This window comes from Oncorhynchus masou, chromosome 28, assembly GCF_036934945.1.
Source record: "Oncorhynchus masou masou isolate Uvic2021 chromosome 28, UVic_Omas_1.1, whole genome shotgun sequence".
Lineage (NCBI taxonomy): Eukaryota > Metazoa > Chordata > Actinopteri > Salmoniformes > Salmonidae > Oncorhynchus > Oncorhynchus masou.
In genome coordinates, this window is record NC_088239.1 from 40,235,278 (window position 1) to 40,252,168 (window position 16,891).

At 44.7% G+C, this 16,891-nt stretch overlaps 34 non-coding genes across 34 annotated transcripts; all 34 read left to right on the forward strand.

Moving 5' to 3' along the window:
- The first annotated feature begins 292 nt into the window (after positions 1-292).
- trnad-guc (transfer RNA aspartic acid (anticodon GUC)) lies at positions 293-364 on the forward strand. Its single transcript has one exon. It is a non-coding gene; the product is annotated as a tRNA-Asp (tRNA).
- Positions 365-1,859: 1,495 nt separating this feature from the next.
- On the forward strand, positions 1,860-1,931 carry trnad-guc (transfer RNA aspartic acid (anticodon GUC)). The gene has a single exon. It is a non-coding gene; the product is annotated as a tRNA-Asp (tRNA).
- A 712-nt stretch (positions 1,932-2,643) lies between these two features.
- Positions 2,644-2,715, forward strand: trnad-guc (transfer RNA aspartic acid (anticodon GUC)). Its single transcript has one exon. It is a non-coding gene; the product is annotated as a tRNA-Asp (tRNA).
- A 711-nt stretch (positions 2,716-3,426) lies between these two features.
- trnad-guc (transfer RNA aspartic acid (anticodon GUC)) lies at positions 3,427-3,498 on the forward strand. The gene has a single exon. It is a non-coding gene; the product is annotated as a tRNA-Asp (tRNA).
- Positions 3,499-4,209: 711 nt separating this feature from the next.
- On the forward strand, positions 4,210-4,281 carry trnad-guc (transfer RNA aspartic acid (anticodon GUC)). Its single transcript has one exon. It is a non-coding gene; the product is annotated as a tRNA-Asp (tRNA).
- A 711-nt stretch (positions 4,282-4,992) lies between these two features.
- On the forward strand, positions 4,993-5,064 carry trnad-guc (transfer RNA aspartic acid (anticodon GUC)). Its single transcript has one exon. It is a non-coding gene; the product is annotated as a tRNA-Asp (tRNA).
- Positions 5,065-5,775: 711 nt separating this feature from the next.
- trnad-guc (transfer RNA aspartic acid (anticodon GUC)) lies at positions 5,776-5,847 on the forward strand. Its single transcript has one exon. It is a non-coding gene; the product is annotated as a tRNA-Asp (tRNA).
- A 119-nt stretch (positions 5,848-5,966) lies between these two features.
- Positions 5,967-6,037, forward strand: trnag-gcc (transfer RNA glycine (anticodon GCC)). Its single transcript has one exon. It is a non-coding gene; the product is annotated as a tRNA-Gly (tRNA).
- Positions 6,038-6,558: 521 nt separating this feature from the next.
- On the forward strand, positions 6,559-6,630 carry trnad-guc (transfer RNA aspartic acid (anticodon GUC)). Its single transcript has one exon. It is a non-coding gene; the product is annotated as a tRNA-Asp (tRNA).
- Positions 6,631-6,749: 119 nt separating this feature from the next.
- On the forward strand, positions 6,750-6,820 carry trnag-gcc (transfer RNA glycine (anticodon GCC)). The gene has a single exon. It is a non-coding gene; the product is annotated as a tRNA-Gly (tRNA).
- Positions 6,821-7,346: 526 nt separating this feature from the next.
- Positions 7,347-7,418, forward strand: trnad-guc (transfer RNA aspartic acid (anticodon GUC)). The gene has a single exon. It is a non-coding gene; the product is annotated as a tRNA-Asp (tRNA).
- Positions 7,419-7,537: 119 nt separating this feature from the next.
- Positions 7,538-7,608, forward strand: trnag-gcc (transfer RNA glycine (anticodon GCC)). Its single transcript has one exon. It is a non-coding gene; the product is annotated as a tRNA-Gly (tRNA).
- A 521-nt stretch (positions 7,609-8,129) lies between these two features.
- trnad-guc (transfer RNA aspartic acid (anticodon GUC)) lies at positions 8,130-8,201 on the forward strand. Its single transcript has one exon. It is a non-coding gene; the product is annotated as a tRNA-Asp (tRNA).
- A 119-nt stretch (positions 8,202-8,320) lies between these two features.
- Positions 8,321-8,391, forward strand: trnag-gcc (transfer RNA glycine (anticodon GCC)). Its single transcript has one exon. It is a non-coding gene; the product is annotated as a tRNA-Gly (tRNA).
- Positions 8,392-8,912: 521 nt separating this feature from the next.
- On the forward strand, positions 8,913-8,984 carry trnad-guc (transfer RNA aspartic acid (anticodon GUC)). Its single transcript has one exon. It is a non-coding gene; the product is annotated as a tRNA-Asp (tRNA).
- A 119-nt stretch (positions 8,985-9,103) lies between these two features.
- On the forward strand, positions 9,104-9,174 carry trnag-gcc (transfer RNA glycine (anticodon GCC)). The gene has a single exon. It is a non-coding gene; the product is annotated as a tRNA-Gly (tRNA).
- A 521-nt stretch (positions 9,175-9,695) lies between these two features.
- trnad-guc (transfer RNA aspartic acid (anticodon GUC)) lies at positions 9,696-9,767 on the forward strand. Its single transcript has one exon. It is a non-coding gene; the product is annotated as a tRNA-Asp (tRNA).
- A 119-nt stretch (positions 9,768-9,886) lies between these two features.
- trnag-gcc (transfer RNA glycine (anticodon GCC)) lies at positions 9,887-9,957 on the forward strand. Its single transcript has one exon. It is a non-coding gene; the product is annotated as a tRNA-Gly (tRNA).
- Positions 9,958-10,478: 521 nt separating this feature from the next.
- On the forward strand, positions 10,479-10,550 carry trnad-guc (transfer RNA aspartic acid (anticodon GUC)). The gene has a single exon. It is a non-coding gene; the product is annotated as a tRNA-Asp (tRNA).
- A 119-nt stretch (positions 10,551-10,669) lies between these two features.
- On the forward strand, positions 10,670-10,740 carry trnag-gcc (transfer RNA glycine (anticodon GCC)). Its single transcript has one exon. It is a non-coding gene; the product is annotated as a tRNA-Gly (tRNA).
- Positions 10,741-11,261: 521 nt separating this feature from the next.
- trnad-guc (transfer RNA aspartic acid (anticodon GUC)) lies at positions 11,262-11,333 on the forward strand. The gene has a single exon. It is a non-coding gene; the product is annotated as a tRNA-Asp (tRNA).
- A 710-nt stretch (positions 11,334-12,043) lies between these two features.
- Positions 12,044-12,115, forward strand: trnad-guc (transfer RNA aspartic acid (anticodon GUC)). The gene has a single exon. It is a non-coding gene; the product is annotated as a tRNA-Asp (tRNA).
- A 119-nt stretch (positions 12,116-12,234) lies between these two features.
- trnag-gcc (transfer RNA glycine (anticodon GCC)) lies at positions 12,235-12,305 on the forward strand. Its single transcript has one exon. It is a non-coding gene; the product is annotated as a tRNA-Gly (tRNA).
- Positions 12,306-12,826: 521 nt separating this feature from the next.
- trnad-guc (transfer RNA aspartic acid (anticodon GUC)) lies at positions 12,827-12,898 on the forward strand. The gene has a single exon. It is a non-coding gene; the product is annotated as a tRNA-Asp (tRNA).
- Positions 12,899-13,017: 119 nt separating this feature from the next.
- Positions 13,018-13,088, forward strand: trnag-gcc (transfer RNA glycine (anticodon GCC)). The gene has a single exon. It is a non-coding gene; the product is annotated as a tRNA-Gly (tRNA).
- A 521-nt stretch (positions 13,089-13,609) lies between these two features.
- Positions 13,610-13,681, forward strand: trnad-guc (transfer RNA aspartic acid (anticodon GUC)). The gene has a single exon. It is a non-coding gene; the product is annotated as a tRNA-Asp (tRNA).
- A 119-nt stretch (positions 13,682-13,800) lies between these two features.
- trnag-gcc (transfer RNA glycine (anticodon GCC)) lies at positions 13,801-13,871 on the forward strand. The gene has a single exon. It is a non-coding gene; the product is annotated as a tRNA-Gly (tRNA).
- Positions 13,872-14,392: 521 nt separating this feature from the next.
- trnad-guc (transfer RNA aspartic acid (anticodon GUC)) lies at positions 14,393-14,464 on the forward strand. The gene has a single exon. It is a non-coding gene; the product is annotated as a tRNA-Asp (tRNA).
- Positions 14,465-14,583: 119 nt separating this feature from the next.
- Positions 14,584-14,654, forward strand: trnag-gcc (transfer RNA glycine (anticodon GCC)). The gene has a single exon. It is a non-coding gene; the product is annotated as a tRNA-Gly (tRNA).
- Positions 14,655-15,176: 522 nt separating this feature from the next.
- trnad-guc (transfer RNA aspartic acid (anticodon GUC)) lies at positions 15,177-15,248 on the forward strand. Its single transcript has one exon. It is a non-coding gene; the product is annotated as a tRNA-Asp (tRNA).
- Positions 15,249-15,367: 119 nt separating this feature from the next.
- Positions 15,368-15,438, forward strand: trnag-gcc (transfer RNA glycine (anticodon GCC)). The gene has a single exon. It is a non-coding gene; the product is annotated as a tRNA-Gly (tRNA).
- A 521-nt stretch (positions 15,439-15,959) lies between these two features.
- trnad-guc (transfer RNA aspartic acid (anticodon GUC)) lies at positions 15,960-16,031 on the forward strand. The gene has a single exon. It is a non-coding gene; the product is annotated as a tRNA-Asp (tRNA).
- A 119-nt stretch (positions 16,032-16,150) lies between these two features.
- Positions 16,151-16,221, forward strand: trnag-gcc (transfer RNA glycine (anticodon GCC)). Its single transcript has one exon. It is a non-coding gene; the product is annotated as a tRNA-Gly (tRNA).
- Positions 16,222-16,742: 521 nt separating this feature from the next.
- Positions 16,743-16,814, forward strand: trnad-guc (transfer RNA aspartic acid (anticodon GUC)). The gene has a single exon. It is a non-coding gene; the product is annotated as a tRNA-Asp (tRNA).
- The last annotated feature ends 77 nt before the right edge of the window (positions 16,815-16,891 follow it).

Below are 16,891 nucleotides of genomic sequence, written 5' to 3' on the forward strand. Positions count from 1 at the left end.
GGGAAAGAGTGACAACTGTCTTGAGTTTGACATTTTTGACAATGTCCTGGGATTTCCCACAAACGCCTCTCCTTCTAACTAGTATTGTGTGGCTTGTGAGCGGTATAGAGCAAAATCGACTACATGTACGTGTTTGTGAGAGTCTCAGCTTTCCATAGAGGGGTCATAGTAGGTCCTAGCTCCAACCATTCAGTCTCTACAGATGTTTTTGTTAGAAGGGTTTAAGCCCAACACTCCAAAATTAGGGTTAGTACCAACGCTCCACGTTTTTTCTAAGGCCCAAAGAATCTGCTCCTCGTTAGTATAGTGGTGAGTATCCCCGCCTGTCACGCGGGAGACCGGGGTTCAATTCCCCGACGGGGAGAAAGGACTGCATTTTTTTAGGGTGAACAATGTTGCTGAGCCCACTAAGTGGAAAATATTCTTGGGAAAAAAGCTTTATGATACGATTTCCAGCCTTTGGGGTTAACTCAGCTTTCCAATGCATTGGTTGTTCAGTGGTAGAATTCTCGCCTGCCACGCGGGAGGCCCGGGTTCGATTCCTGGCCAGTGCAAGAAGTTTCGAACATGAAATTTCGACAAGTACGCAAACCCCGAGGAGGAAATCTGTGTCAGATTGCCAGGCAAACAGAAATCTCTGATCTTGCTCCAATTCTCAACTGACTCTTGAAAAATATGACTTTGCTTTCATTTACAGTTTGGACATTTACTCAATTCTCAGTAGACATTGGTGAGTCCAGTGTGTGAGGTGATTTACTTTGTGCAAGGCATTAGTTGTAAAATGGGAAAGAGTGACAACTGTCTTGAGTTTGACATTTTTGACAATGTCCTGGGATTTCCCACAAACGCCTCTCCTTCTAACTAGTATTGTGTGGCTTGTGAGCGGTATAGAGCAAAATCGACTACATGTACGTGTTTGTGAGAGTCTCAGCTTTCCATAGAGGGGTCATAGTAGGTCCTAGCTCCAACCATTCAGTCTCTACAGATGTTTTTGTTAGAAGGGTTTAAGCCCAACACTCCAAAATTAGGGTTAGTACCAACGCTCCACGTTTTTTCGAAGGCCCAAAGAATCTGCTCCTCGTTAGTATAGTGGTGAGTATCCCCGCCTGTCACGCGGGGAGACCGGGGTTCAATTCCCCGACGGGGAGAAAGGACTGCATTTTTTTAGGGTGAACAATGTTGCTGAGCCCACTAAGTGGAAAATATTCTTGGGAAAAAAGCTTTATGATACGATTTCCAGCCTTTGGGGTTAACTCAGCTTTCCAATGCATTGGTTGTTCAGTGGTAGAATTCTCGCCTGCCACGCGGGAGGCCCGGGTTCGATTCCTGGCCAGTGCAAGAAGTTTCGAACATGAAATTTCGACAAGTACGCAAACCCCGAGGAGGAAATCTGTGTCAGATTGCCAGGCAAACAGAAATCTCTGATCTTGCTCCAATTCTCAACTGACTCTTGAAAAATATGACTTTGCTTTCATTTACAGTTTGGACATTTACTCAATTCTCAGTAGACATTGGTGAGTCCAGTGTGTGAGGTGATTTACTTTGTGCAAGGCATTAGTTGTAAAATGGGAAAGAGTGACAACTGTCTTGAGTTTGACATTTTTGACAATGTCCTGGGATTTCCCACAAACGCCTCTCCTTCTAACTAGTATTGTGTGGCTTGTGAGCGGTATAGAGCAAAATCGACTACATGTACGTGTTTGTGAGAGTCTCAGCTTTCCATAGAGGGGTCATAGTAGGTCCTAGCTCCAACCATTCAGTCTCTACAGATGTTTTTGTTAGAAGGGTTTAAGCCCAACACTCCAAAATTAGGGTTAGTACCAACGCTCCACGTTTTTTCTAAGGCCCAAAGAATCTGCTCCTCGTTAGTATAGTGGTGAGTATCCCCGCCTGTCACGCGGGAGACCGGGGTTCAATTCCCCGACGGGGAGAAAGGACTGCATTTTTTTAGGGTGAACAATGTTGCTGAGCCCACTAAGTGGAAAATATTCTTGGGAAAAAAGCTTTATGATACGATTTCCAGCCTTTGGGGTTAACTCAGCTTTCCAATGCATTGGTTGTTCAGTGGTAGAATTCTCGCCTGCCACGCGGGAGGCCCGGGTTCGATTCCTGGCCAGTGCAAGAAGTTTCGAACATGAAATTTCGACAAGTACGCAAACCCCCGAGGAGGAAATCTGTGTCAGATTGCCAGGCAAACAGAAATCTCTGATCTTGCTCCAATTCTCAACTGACTCTTGAAAAATATGACTTTGCTTTCATTTACAGTTTGGACATTTACTCAATTCTCAGTAGACATTGGTGAGTCCAGTGTGTGAGGTGATTTACTTTGTGCAAGGCATTAGTTGTAAAATGGGAAAGAGTGACAACTGTCTTGAGTTTGACATTTTTGACAATGTCCTGGGATTTCCCACAAACGCCTCTCCTTCTAACTAGTATTGTGTGGCTTGTGAGCGGTATAGAGCAAAATCGACTACATGTACGTGTTTGTGAGAGTCTCAGCTTTCCATAGAGGGGTCATAGTAGGTCCTAGCTCCAACCATTCAGTCTCTACAGATGTTTTTGTTAGAAGGGTTTAAGCCCAACACTCCAAAATTAGGGTTAGTACCAACGCTCCACGTTTTTTCTAAGGCCCAAAGAATCTGCTCCTCGTTAGTATAGTGGTGAGTATCCCCGCCTGTCACGCGGGAGACCGGGGTTCAATTCCCCGACGGGGAGAAAGGACTGCATTTTTTTAGGGTGAACAATGTTGCTGAGCCCACTAAGTGGAAAATATTCTTGGGAAAAAAGCTTTATGATACGATTTCCAGCCTTTGGGGTTAACTCAGCTTTCCAATGCATTGGTTGTTCAGTGGTAGAATTCTCGCCTGCCACGCGGGAGGCCCGGGTTCGATTCCTGGCCAGTGCAAGAAGTTTCGAACATGAAATTTCGACAAGTACGCAAACCCCGAGGAGGAAATCTGTGTCAGATTGCCAGGCAAACAGAAATCTCTGATCTTGCTCCAATTCTCAACTGACTCTTGAAAAATATGACTTTGCTTTCATTTACAGTTTGGACATTTACTCAATTCTCAGTAGACATTGGTGAGTCCAGTGTGTGAGGTGATTTACTTTGTGCAAGGCATTAGTTGTAAAATGGGAAAGAGTGACAACTGTCTTGAGTTTGACATTTTTGACAATGTCCTGGGATTTCCCACAAACGCCTCTCCTTCTAACTAGTATTGTGTGGCTTGTGAGCGGTATAGAGCAAAATCGACTACATGTACGTGTTTGTGAGAGTCTCAGCTTTCCATAGAGGGGTCATAGTAGGTCCTAGCTCCAACCATTCAGTCTCTACAGATGTTTTTGTTAGAAGGGTTTAAGCCCAACACTCCAAAATTAGGGTTAGTACCAACGCTCCACGTTTTTTCTAAGGCCCAAAGAATCTGCTCCTCGTTAGTATAGTGGTGAGTATCCCCGCCTGTCACGCGGGAGACCGGGGTTCAATTCCCCGACGGGGAGAAAGGACTGCATTTTTTTAGGGTGAACAATGTTGCTGAGCCCACTAAGTGGAAAATATTCTTGGGAAAAAAGCTTTATGATACGATTTCCAGCCTTTGGGGTTAACTCAGCTTTCCAATGCATTGGTTGTTCAGTGGTAGAATTCTCGCCTGCCACGCGGGAGGCCCGGGTTCGATTCCTGGCCAGTGCAAGAAGTTTCGAACATGAAATTTCGACAAGTACGCAAACCCCGAGGAGGAAATCTGTGTCAGATTGCCAGGCAAACAGAAATCTCTGATCTTGCTCCAATTCTCAACTGACTCTTGAAAAATATGACTTTGCTTTCATTTACAGTTTGGACATTTACTCAATTCTCAGTAGACATTGGTGAGTCCAGTGTGTGAGGTGATTTACTTTGTGCAAGGCATTAGTTGTAAAATGGGAAAGAGTGACAACTGTCTTGAGTTTGACATTTTTGACAATGTCCTGGGATTTCCCACAAACGCCTCTCCTTCTAACTAGTATTGTGTGGCTTGTGAGCGGTATAGAGCAAAATCGACTACATGTACGTGTTTGTGAGAGTCTCAGCTTTCCATAGAGGGGTCATAGTAGGTCCTAGCTCCAACCATTCAGTCTCTACAGATGTTTTTGTTAGAAGGGTTTAAGCCCAACACTCCAAAATTAGGGTTAGTACCAACGCTCCACGTTTTTTCTAAGGCCCAAAGAATCTGCTCCTCGTTAGTATAGTGGTGAGTATCCCCGCCTGTCACGCGGGAGACCGGGGTTCAATTCCCCGACGGGGAGAAAGGACTGCATTTTTTTAGGGTGAACAATGTTGCTGAGCCCACTAAGTGGAAAATATTCTTGGGAAAAAAGCTTTATGATACGATTTCCAGCCTTTGGGGTTAACTCAGCTTTCCAATGCATTGGTTGTTCAGTGGTAGAATTCTCGCCTGCCACGCGGGAGGCCCGGGTTCGATTCCTGGCCAGTGCAAGAAGTTTCGAACATGAAATTTCGACAAGTACGCAAACCCCGAGGAGGAAATCTGTGTCAGATTGCCAGGCAAACAGAAATCTCTGATCTTGCTCCAATTCTCAACTGACTCTTGAAAAATATGACTTTGCTTTCATTTACAGTTTGGACATTTACTCAATTCTCAGTAGACATTGGTGAGTCCAGTGTGTGAGGTGATTTACTTTGTGCAAGGCATTAGTTGTAAAATGGGAAAGAGTGACAACTGTCTTGAGTTTGACATTTTTGACAATGTCCTGGGATTTCCCACAAACGCCTCTCCTTCTAACTAGTATTGTGTGGCTTGTGAGCGGTATAGAGCAAAATCGACTACATGTACGTGTTTGTGAGAGTCTCAGCTTTCCATAGAGGGGTCATAGTAGGTCCTAGCTCCAACCATTCAGTCTCTACAGATGTTTTTGTTAGAAGGGTTTAAGCCCAACACTCCAAAATTAGGGTTAGTACCAACGCTCCACGTTTTTTCTAAGGCCCAAAGAATCTGCTCCTCGTTAGTATAGTGGTGAGTATCCCCGCCTGTCACGCGGGAGACCGGGGTTCAATTCCCCGACGGGGAGAAAGGACTGCATTTTTTTAGGGTGAACAATGTTGCTGAGCCCACTAAGTGGAAAATATTCTTGGGAAAAAAGCTTTATGATACGATTTCCAGCCTTTGGGGTTAACTCAGCTTTCCAATGCATTGGTTGTTCAGTGGTAGAATTCTCGCCTGCCACGCGGGAGGCCCGGGTTCGATTCCTGGCCAGTGCAAGAAGTTTCGAACATGAAATTTCGACAAGTACGCAAACCCCGAGGAGGAAATCTGTGTCAGATTGCCAGGCAAACAGAAATCTCTGATCTTGCTCCAATTCTCAACTGACTCTTGAAAAATATGACTTTGCTTTCATTTACAGTTTGGACATTTACTCAATTCTCAGTAGACATTGGTGAGTCCAGTGTGTGAGGTGATTTACTTTGTGCAAGGCATTAGTTGTAAAATGGGAAAGAGTGACAACTGTCTTGAGTTTGACATTTTTGACAATGTCCTGGGATTTCCCACAAACGCCTCTCCTTCTAACTAGTATTGTGTGGCTTGTGAGCGGTATAGAGCAAAATCGACTACATGTACGTGTTTGTGAGAGTCTCAGCTTTCCATAGAGGGGTCATAGTAGGTCCTAGCTCCAACCATTCAGTCTCTACAGATGTTTTTGTTAGAAGGGTTTAAGCCCAACACTCCAAAATTAGGGTTAGTACCAACGCTCCACGTTTTTTCTAAGGCCCAAAGAATCTGCTCCTCGTTAGTATAGTGGTGAGTATCCCCGCCTGTCACGCGGGAGACCGGGGTTCAATTCCCCGACGGGGAGAAAGGACTGCATTTTTTTAGGGTGAACAATGTTGCTGAGCCCACTAAGTGGAAAATATTCTTGGGAAAAAAGCTTTATGATACGATTTCCAGCCTTTGGGGTTAACTCAGCTTTCCAATGCATTGGTTGTTCAGTGGTAGAATTCTCGCCTGCCACGCGGGAGGCCCGGGTTCGATTCCTGGCCAGTGCAAGAAGTTTCGAACATGAAATTTCGACAAGTACGCAAACCCCGAGGAGGAAATCTGTGTCAGATTGCCAGGCAAACAGAAATCTCTGATCTTGCTCCAATTCTCAACTGACTCTTGAAAAATATGACTTTGCTTTCATTTACAGTTTGGACATTTACTCAATTCTCAGTAGACATTGGTGAGTCCAGTGTGTGAGGTGATTTACTTTGTGCAAGGCATTAGTTGTAAAATGGGAAAGAGTGACAACTGTCTTGAGTTTGACATTTTTGACAATGTCCTGGGATTTCCCACAAACGCCTCTCCTTCTAACTAGTATTGTGTGGCTTGTGAGCGGTATAGAGCAAAATCGACTACATGTACGTGTTTGTGAGAGTCTCAGCTTTCCATAGAGGGGTCATAGTAGGTCCTAGCTCCAACCATTCAGTCTCTACAGATGTTTTTGTTAGAAGGGTTTAAGCCCAACACTCCAAAATTAGGGTTAGTACCAACGCTCCACGTTTTTTCTAAGGCCCAAAGAATCTGCTCCTCGTTAGTATAGTGGTGAGTATCCCCGCCTGTCACGCGGGAGACCGGGGTTCAATTCCCCGACGGGGAGAAAGGACTGCATTTTTTTAGGGTGAACAATGTTGCTGAGCCCACTAAGTGGAAAATATTCTTGGGAAAAAAGCTTTATGATACGATTTCCAGCCTTTGGGGTTAACTCAGCTTTCCAATGCATTGGTTGTTCAGTGGTAGAATTCTCGCCTGCCACGCGGGAGGCCCGGGTTCGATTCCTGGCCAGTGCAAGAAGTTTCGAACATGAAATTTCGACAAGTACGCAAACCCCGAGGAGGAAATCTGTGTCAGATTGCCAGGCAAACAGAAATCTCTGATCTTGCTCCAATTCTCAACTGACTCTTGAAAAATATGACTTTGCTTTCATTTACAGTTTGGACATTTACTCAATTCTCAGTAGACATTGGTGAGTCCAGTGTGTGAGGTGATTTACTTTGTGCAAGGCATTAGTTGTAAAATGGGAAAGAAACTTGTGACAACTGTCTTGAGTTTGACATTTTTGACAATGTCCTGGGATTTCCCACAAACGCCTCTCCTTCTAACTAGTATTGTGTGGCTTGTGAGCGGTATAGAGCAAAATCGACTACATGTACGTGTTTGTGAGAGTCTCAGCTTTCCATAGAGGGGTCATAGTAGGTCCTAGCTCCAACCATTCAGTCTCTACAGATGTTTTTGTTAGAAGGGTTTAAGCCCAACACTCCAAAATTAGGGTTAGTACCAACGCTCCACGTTTTTTCTAAGGCCCAAAGAATCTGCTCCTCGTTAGTATAGTGGTGAGTATCCCCGCCTGTCACGCGGGAGACCGGGGTTCAATTCCCCGACGGGGAGAAAGGACTGCATTTTTTTAGGGTGAACAATGTTGCTGAGCCCACTAAGTGGAAAATATTCTTGGGAAAAAAGCTTTATGATACGATTTCCAGCCTTTGGGGTTAACTCAGCTTTCCAATGCATTGGTTGTTCAGTGGTAGAATTCTCGCCTGCCACGCGGGAGGCCCGGGTTCGATTCCTGGCCAGTGCAAGAAGTTTCGAACATGAAATTTCGACAAGTACGCAAACCCCGAGGAGGAAATCTGTGTCAGATTGCCAGGCAAACAGAAATCTCTGATCTTGCTCCAATTCTCAACTGACTCTTGAAAAATATGACTTTGCTTTCATTTACAGTTTGGACATTTACTCAATTCTCAGTAGACATTGGTGAGTCCAGTGTGTGAGGTGATTTACTTTGTGCAAGGCATTAGTTGTAAAATGGGAAAGAGTGACAACTGTCTTGAGTTTGACATTTTTGACAATGTCCTGGGATTTCCCACAAACGCCTCTCCTTCTAACTAGTATTGTGTGGCTTGTGAGCGGTATAGAGCAAAATCGACTACATGTACGTGTTTGTGAGAGTCTCAGCTTTCCATAGAGGGGTCATAGTAGGTCCTAGCTCCAACCATTCAGTCTCTACAGATGTTTTTGTTAGAAGGGTTTAAGCCCAACACTCCAAAATTAGGGTTAGTACCAACGCTCCACGTTTTTTCTAAGGCCCAAAGAATCTGCTCCTCGTTAGTATAGTGGTGAGTATCCCCGCCTGTCACGCGGGAGACCGGGGTTCAATTCCCCGACGGGGAGAAAGGACTGCATTTTTTTAGGGTGAACAATGTTGCTGAGCCCACTAAGTGGAAAATATTCTTGGGAAAAAAGCTTTATGATACGATTTCCAGCCTTTGGGGTTAACTCAGCTTTCCAATGCATTGGTTGTTCAGTGGTAGAATTCTCGCCTGCCACGCGGGAGGCCCGGGTTCGATTCCTGGCCAGTGCAAGAAGTTTCGAACATGAAATTTCGACAAGTACGCAAACCCCGAGGAGGAAATCTGTGTCAGATTGCCAGGCAAACAGAAATCTCTGATCTTGCTCCAATTCTCAACTGACTCTTGAAAAATATGACTTTGCTTTCATTTACAGTTTGGACATTTACTCAATTCTCAGTAGACATTGGTGAGTCCAGTGTGTGAGGTGATTTACTTTGTGCAAGGCATTAGTTGTAAAATGGGAAAGAGTGACAACTGTCTTGAGTTTGACATTTTTGACAATGTCCTGGGATTTCCCACAAACGCCTCTCCTTCTAACTAGTATTGTGTGGCTTGTGAGCGGTATAGAGCAAAATCGACTACATGTACGTGTTTGTGAGAGTCTCAGCTTTCCATAGAGGGGTCATAGTAGGTCCTAGCTCCAACCATTCAGTCTCTACAGATGTTTTTGTTAGAAGGGTTTAAGCCCAACACTCCAAAATTAGGGTTAGTACCAACGCTCCACGTTTTTTCGAAGGCCCAAAGAATCTGCTCCTCGTTAGTATAGTGGTGAGTATCCCCGCCTGTCACGCGGGAGACCGGGGTTCAATTCCCCGACGGGGAGAAAGGACTGCATTTTTTTAGGGTGAACAATGTTGCTGAGCCCACTAAGTGGAAAATATTCTTGGGAAAAAAGCTTTATGATACGATTTCCAGCCTTTGGGGTTAACTCAGCTTTCCAATGCATTGGTTGTTCAGTGGTAGAATTCTCGCCTGCCACGCGGGAGGCCCGGGTTCGATTCCTGGCCAGTGCAAGAAGTTTCGAACATGAAATTTCGACAAGTACGCAAACCCCGAGGAGGAAATCTGTGTCAGATTGCCAGGCAAACAGAAATCTCTGATCTTGCTCCAATTCTCAACTGACTCTTGAAAAATATGACTTTGCTTTCATTTACAGTTTGGACATTTACTCAATTCTCAGTAGACATTGGTGAGTCCAGTGTGTGAGGTGATTTACTTTGTGCAAGGCATTAGTTGTAAAATGGGAAAGAGTGACAACTGTCTTGAGTTTGACATTTTTGACAATGTCCTGGGATTTCCCACAAACGCCTCTCCTTCTAACTAGTATTGTGTGGCTTGTGAGCGGTATAGAGCAAAATCGACTACATGTACGTGTTTGTGAGAGTCTCAGCTTTCCATAGAGGGGTCATAGTAGGTCCTAGCTCCAACCATTCAGTCTCTACAGATGTTTTTGTTAGAAGGGTTTAAGCCCAACACTCCAAAATTAGGGTTAGTACCAACGCTCCACGTTTTTTCTAAGGCCCAAAGAATCTGCTCCTCGTTAGTATAGTGGTGAGTATCCCCGCCTGTCACGCGGGAGACCGGGGTTCAATTCCCCGACGGGGAGAAAGGACTGCATTTTTTTAGGGTGAACAATGTTGCTGAGCCCACTAAGTGGAAAATATTCTTGGGAAAAAAGCTTTATGATACGATTTCCAGCCTTTGGGGTTAACTCAGCTTTCCAATGCATTGGTTGTTCAGTGGTAGAATTCTCGCCTGCCACGCGGGAGGCCCGGGTTCGATTCCTGGCCAGTGCAAGAAGTTTCGAACATGAAATTTCGACAAGTACGCAAACCCCGAGGAGGAAATCTGTGTCAGATTGCCAGGCAAACAGAAATCTCTGATCTTGCTCCAATTCTCAACTGACTCTTGAAAAATATGACTTTGCTTTCATTTACAGTTTGGACATTTACTCAATTCTCAGTAGACATTGGTGAGTCCAGTGTGTGAGGTGATTTACTTTGTGCAAGGCATTAGTTGTAAAATGGGAAAGAGTGACAACTGTCTTGAGTTTGACATTTTTGACAATGTCCTGGGATTTCCCACAAACGCCTCTCCTTCTAACTAGTATTGTGTGGCTTGTGAGCGGTATAGAGCAAAATCGACTACATGTACGTGTTTGTGAGAGTCTCAGCTTTCCATAGAGGGGTCATAGTAGGTCCTAGCTCCAACCATTCAGTCTCTACAGATGTTTTTGTTAGAAGGGTTTAAGCCCAACACTCCAAAATTAGGGTTAGTACCAACGCTCCACGTTTTTTCTAAGGCCCAAAGAATCTGCTCCTCGTTAGTATAGTGGTGAGTATCCCCGCCTGTCACGCGGGAGACCGGGGTTCAATTCCCCGACGGGGAGAAAGGACTGCATTTTTTTAGGGTGAACAATGTTGCTGAGCCCACTAAGTGGAAAATATTCTTGGGAAAAAAGCTTTATGATACGATTTCCAGCCTTTGGGGTTAACTCAGCTTTCCAATGCATTGGTTGTTCAGTGGTAGAATTCTCGCCTGCCACGCGGGAGGCCCGGGTTCGATTCCTGGCCAGTGCAAGAAGTTTCGAACATGAAATTTCGACAAGTACGCAAACCCCCGAGGAGGAAATCTGTGTCAGATTGCCAGGCAAACAGAAATCTCTGATCTTGCTCCAATTCTCAACTGACTCTTGAAAAATATGACTTTGCTTTCATTTACAGTTTGGACATTTACTCAATTCTCAGTAGACATTGGTGAGTCCAGTGTGTGAGGTGATTTACTTTGTGCAAGGCATTAGTTGTAAAATGGGAAAAGTGACAACTGTCTTGAGTTTGACATTTTTGACAATGTCCTGGGATTTCCCACAAACGCCTCTCCTTCTAACTAGTATTGTGTGGCTTGTGAGCGGTATAGAGCAAAATCGACTACATGTACGTGTTTGTGAGAGTCTCAGCTTTCCATAGAGGGGTCATAGTAGGTCCTAGCTCCAACCATTCAGTCTCTACAGATGTTTTTGTTAGAAGGGTTTAAGCCCAACACTCCAAAATTAGGGTTAGTACCAACGCTCCACGTTTTTTCTAAGGCCCAAAGAATCTGCTCCTCGTTAGTATAGTGGTGAGTATCCCCGCCTGTCACGCGGGAGACCGGGGTTCAATTCCCCGACGGGGAGAAAGGACTGCATTTTTTTAGGGTGAACAATGTTGCTGAGCCCACTAAGTGGAAAATATTCTTGGGAAAAAAGCTTTATGATACGATTTCCAGCCTTTGGGGTTAACTCAGCTTTCCAATGCATTGGTTGTTCAGTGGTAGAATTTCGCCTGCCACGCGGGAGGCCCGGGTTCGATTCCTGGCCAGTGCAAGAAGTTTCGAACATGAAATTTCGACAAGTACGCAAACCCCGAGGAGGAAATCTGTGTCAGATTGCCAGGCAAACAGAAATCTCTGATCTTGCTCCAATTCTCAACTGACTCTTGAAAAATATGACTTTGCTTTCATTTACAGTTTGGACATTTACTCAATTCTCAGTAGACATTGGTGAGTCCAGTGTGTGAGGTGATTTACTTTGTGCAAGGCATTAGTTGTAAAATGGGAAAGAGTGACAACTGTCTTGAGTTTGACATTTTTGACAATGTCCTGGGATTTCCCACAAACGCCTCTCCTTCTAACTAGTATTGTGTGGCTTGTGAGCGGTATAGAGCAAAATCGACTACATGTACGTGTTTGTGAGAGTCTCAGCTTTCCATAGAGGGGTCATAGTAGGTCCTAGCTCCAACCATTCAGTCTCTACAGATGTTTTTGTTAGAAGGGTTTAAGCCCAACACTCCAAAATTAGGGTTAGTACCAACGCTCCACGTTTTTTCTAAGGCCCAAAGAATCTGCTCCTCGTTAGTATAGTGGTGAGTATCCCCGCCTGTCACGCGGGAGACCGGGGTTCAATTCCCCGACGGGGAGAAAGGACTGCATTTTTTTAGGGTGAACAATGTTGCTGAGCCCACTAAGTGGAAAATATTCTTGGGAAAAAAGCTTTATGATACGATTTCCAGCCTTTGGGGTTAACTCAGCTTTCCAATGCATTGGTTGTTCAGTGGTAGAATTCTCGCCTGCCACGCGGGAGGCCCGGGTTCGATTCCTGGCCAGTGCAAGAAGTTTCGAACATGAAATTTCGACAAGTACGCAAACCCCGAGGAGGAAATCTGTGTCAGATTGCCAGGCAAACAGAAATCTCTGATCTTGCTCCAATTCTCAACTGACTCTTGAAAAATATGACTTTGCTTTCATTTACAGTTTGGACATTTACTCAATTCTCAGTAGACATTGGTGAGTCCAGTGTGTGAGGTGATTTACTTTGTGCAAGGCATTAGTTGTAAAATGGGAAAGAGTGACAACTGTCTTGAGTTTGACATTTTTGACAATGTCCTGGGATTTCCCACAAACGCCTCTCCTTCTAACTAGTATTGTGTGGCTTGTGAGCGGTATAGAGCAAAATCGACTACATGTACGTGTTTGTGAGAGTCTCAGCTTTCCATAGAGGGGTCATAGTAGGTCCTAGCTCCAACCATTCAGTCTCTACAGATGTTTTTGTTAGAAGGGTTTAAGCCCAACACTCCAAAATTAGGGTTAGTACCAACGCTCCACGTTTTTTCTAAGGCCCAAAGAATCTGCTCCTCGTTAGTATAGTGGTGAGTATCCCCGCCTGTCACGCGGGAGACCGGGGTTCAATTCCCCGACGGGGAGAAAGGACTGCATTTTTTTAGGGTGAACAATGTTGCTGAGCCCACTAAGTGGAAAATATTCTTGGGAAAAAAGCTTTATGATACGATTTCCAGCCTTTGGGGTTAACTCAGCTTTCCAATGCATTGGTTGTTCAGTGGTAGAATTCTCGCCTGCCACGCGGGAGGCCCGGGTTCGATTCCTGGCCAGTGCAAGAAGTTTCGAACATGAAATTTCGACAAGTACGCAAACCCCGAGGAGGAAATCTGTGTCAGATTGCCAGGCAAACAGAAATCTCTGATCTTGCTCCAATTCTCAACTGACTCTTGAAAAATATGACTTTGCTTTCATTTACAGTTTGGACATTTACTCAATTCTCAGTAGACATTGGTGAGTCCAGTGTGTGAGGTGATTTACTTTGTGCAAGGCATTAGTTGTAAAATGGGAAAGAGTGACAACTGTCTTGAGTTTGACATTTTTGACAATGTCCTGGGATTTCCCACAAACGCCTCTCCTTCTAACTAGTATTGTGTGGCTTGTGAGCGGTATAGAGCAAAATCGACTACATGTACGTGTTTGTGAGAGTCTCAGCTTTCCATAGAGGGGTCATAGTAGGTCCTAGCTCCAACCATTCAGTCTCTACAGATGTTTTTGTTAGAAGGGTTTAAGCCCAACACTCCAAAATTAGGGTTAGTACCAACGCTCCACGTTTTTTCTAAGGCCCAAAGAATCTGCTCCTCGTTAGTATAGTGGTGAGTATCCCCGCCTGTCACGCGGGAGACCGGGGTTCAATTCCCCGACGGGGAGAAAGGACTGCATTTTTTTAGGGTGAACAATGTTGCTGAGCCCACTAAGTGGAAAATATTCTTGGGAAAAAAGCTTTATGATACGATTTCCAGCCTTTGGGGTTAACTCAGCTTTCCAATGCATTGGTTGTTCAGTGGTAGAATTCTCGCCTGCCACGCGGGAGGCCCGGGTTCGATTCCTGGCCAGTGCAAGAAGTTTCGAACATGAAATTTCGACAAGTACGCAAACCCCGAGGAGGAAATCTGTGTCAGATTGCCAGGCAAACAGAAATCTCTGATCTTGCTCCAATTCTCAACTGACTCTTGAAAAATATGACTTTGCTTTCATTTACAGTTTGGACATTTACTCAATTCTCAGTAGACATTGGTGAGTCCAGTGTGTGAGGTGATTTACTTTGTGCAAGGCATTAGTTGTAAAATGGGAAAGAGTGACAACTGTCTTGAGTTTGACATTTTTGACAATGTCCTGGGATTTCCCACAAACGCCTCTCCTTCTAACTAGTATTGTGTGGCTTGTGAGCGGTATAGAGCAAAATCGACTACATGTACGTGTTTGTGAGAGTCTCAGCTTTCCATAGAGGGGTCATAGTAGGTCCTAGCTCCAACCATTCAGTCTCTACAGATGTTTTTGTTAGAAGGGTTTAAGCCCAACACTCCAAAATTAGGGTTAGTACCAACGCTCCACGTTTTTTCTAAGGCCCAAAGAATCTGCTCCTCGTTAGTATAGTGGTGAGTATCCCCGCCTGTCACGCGGGAGACCGGGGTTCAATTCCCCGACGGGGAGAAAGGACTGCATTTTTTTAGGGTGAACAATGTTGCTGAGCCCACTAAGTGGAAAATATTCTTGGGAAAAAAGCTTTATGATACGATTTCCAGCCTTTGGGGTTAACTCAGCTTTCCAATGCATTGGTTGTTCAGTGGTAGAATTCTCGCCTGCCACGCGGGAGGCCCGGGTTCGATTCCTGGCCAGTGCAAGAAGTTTCGAACATGAAATTTCGACAAGTACGCAAACCCCCGAGGAGGAAATCTGTGTCAGATTGCCAGGCAAACAGAAATCTCTGATCTTGCTCCAATTCTCAACTGACTCTTGAAAAATATGACTTTGCTTTCATTTACAGTTTGGACATTTACTCAATTCTCAGTAGACATTGGTGAGTCCAGTGTGTGAGGTGATTTACTTTGTGCAAGGCATTAGTTGTAAAATGGGAAAGAGTGACAACTGTCTTGAGTTTGACATTTTTGACAATGTCCTGGGATTTCCCACAAACGCCTCTCCTTCTAACTAGTATTGTGTGGCTTGTGAGCGGTATAGAGCAAAATCGACTACATGTACGTGTTTGTGAGAGTCTCAGCTTTCCATAGAGGGGTCATAGTAGGTCCTAGCTCCAACCATTCAGTCTCTACAGATGTTTTTGTTAGAAGGGTTTAAGCCCAACACTCCAAAATTAGGGTTAGTACCAACGCTCCACGTTTTTTCTAAGGCCCAAAGAATCTGCTCCTCGTTAGTATAGTGGTGAGTATCCCCGCCTGTCACGCGGGAGACCGGGGTTCAATTCCCCGACGGGGAGAAAGGACTGCATTTTTTTAGGGTGAACAATGTTGCTGAGCCCACTAAGTGGAAAATATTCTTGGGAAAAAAGCTTTATGATACGATTTCCAGCCTTTGGGGTTAACTCAGCTTTCCAATGCATTGGTTGTTCAGTGGTAGAATTCTCGCCTGCCACGCGGGAGGCCCGGGTTCGATTCCTGGCCAGTGCAAGAAGTTTCGAACATGAAATTTCGACAAGTACGCAAACCCCGAGGAGGAAATCTGTGTCAGATTGCCAGGCAAACAGAAATCTCTGATCTTGCTCCAATTCTCAACTGACTCTTGAAAAATATGACTTTGCTTTCATTTACAGTTTGGACATTTACTCAATTCTCAGTAGACATTGGTGAGTCCAGTGTGTGAGGTGATTTACTTTGTGCAAGGCATTAGTTGTAAAATGGGAAAGAGTGACAACTGTCTTGAGTTTGACATTTTTGACAATGTCCTGGGATTTCCCACAAACGCCTCTCCTTCTAACTAGTATTGTGTGGCTTGTGAGCGGTATAGAGCAAAATCGACTACATGTACGTGTTTGTGAGAGTCTCAGCTTTCCATAGAGGGGTCATAGTAGGTCCTAGCTCCAACCATTCAGTCTCTACAGATGTTTTTGTTAGAAGGGTTTAAGCCCAACACTCCAAAATTAGGGTTAGTACCAACGCTCCACGTTTTTTCAAAGGCCCAAAGAATCTGCTCCTCGTTAGTATAGTGGTGAGTATCCCCGCCTGTCACGCGGGAGACCGGGGTTCAATTCCCCGACGGGGAGAAAGGACTGCATTTTTTTAGGGTGAACAATGTTGCTGAGCCCACTAAGTGGAAAATATTCTTGGGAAAAAAGCTTTATGATACGATTTCCAGCCTTTGGGGTTAACTCAGCTTTCCAATGCATTGGTTGTTCAGTGGTAGAATTCTCGCCTGCCACGCGGGAGGCCCGGGTTCGATTCCTGGCCAGTGCAAGAAGTTTCGAACATGAAATTTCGACAAGTACGCAAACCCCGAGGAGGAAATCTGTGTCAGATTGCCAGGCAAACAGAAATCTCTGATCTTGCTCCAATTCTCAACTGACTCTTGAAAAATATGACTTTGCTTTCATTTACAGTTTGGACATTTACTCAATTCTCAGTAGACATTGGTGAGTCCAGTGTGTGAGGTGATTTACTTTGTGCAAGGCATTAGTTGTAAAATGGGAAAGAGTGACAACTGTCTTGAGTTTGACATTTTTGACAATGTCCTGGGATTTCCCACAAACGCCTCTCCTTCTAACTAGTATTGTGTGGCTTGTGAGCGGTATAGAGCAAAATCGACTACATGTACGTGTTTGTGAGAGTCTCAGCTTTCCATAGAGGGGTCATAGTAGGTCCTAGCTCCAACCATTCAGTCTCTACAGATGTTTTTGTTAGAAGGGTTTAAGCCCAACACTCCAAAATTAGGGTTAGTACCAACGCTCCACGTTTTTTCTAAGGCCCAAAGAATCTGCTCCTCGTTAGTATAGTGGTGAGTATCCCCGCCTGTCACGCGGGAGACCGGGGTTCAATTCCCCGACGGGGAGAAAGGACTGCATTTTTTTAGGGTGAACAATGTTGCTGAGCCCACTAAGTGGAAAATATTCTTGGGAAAAAAGCTTTA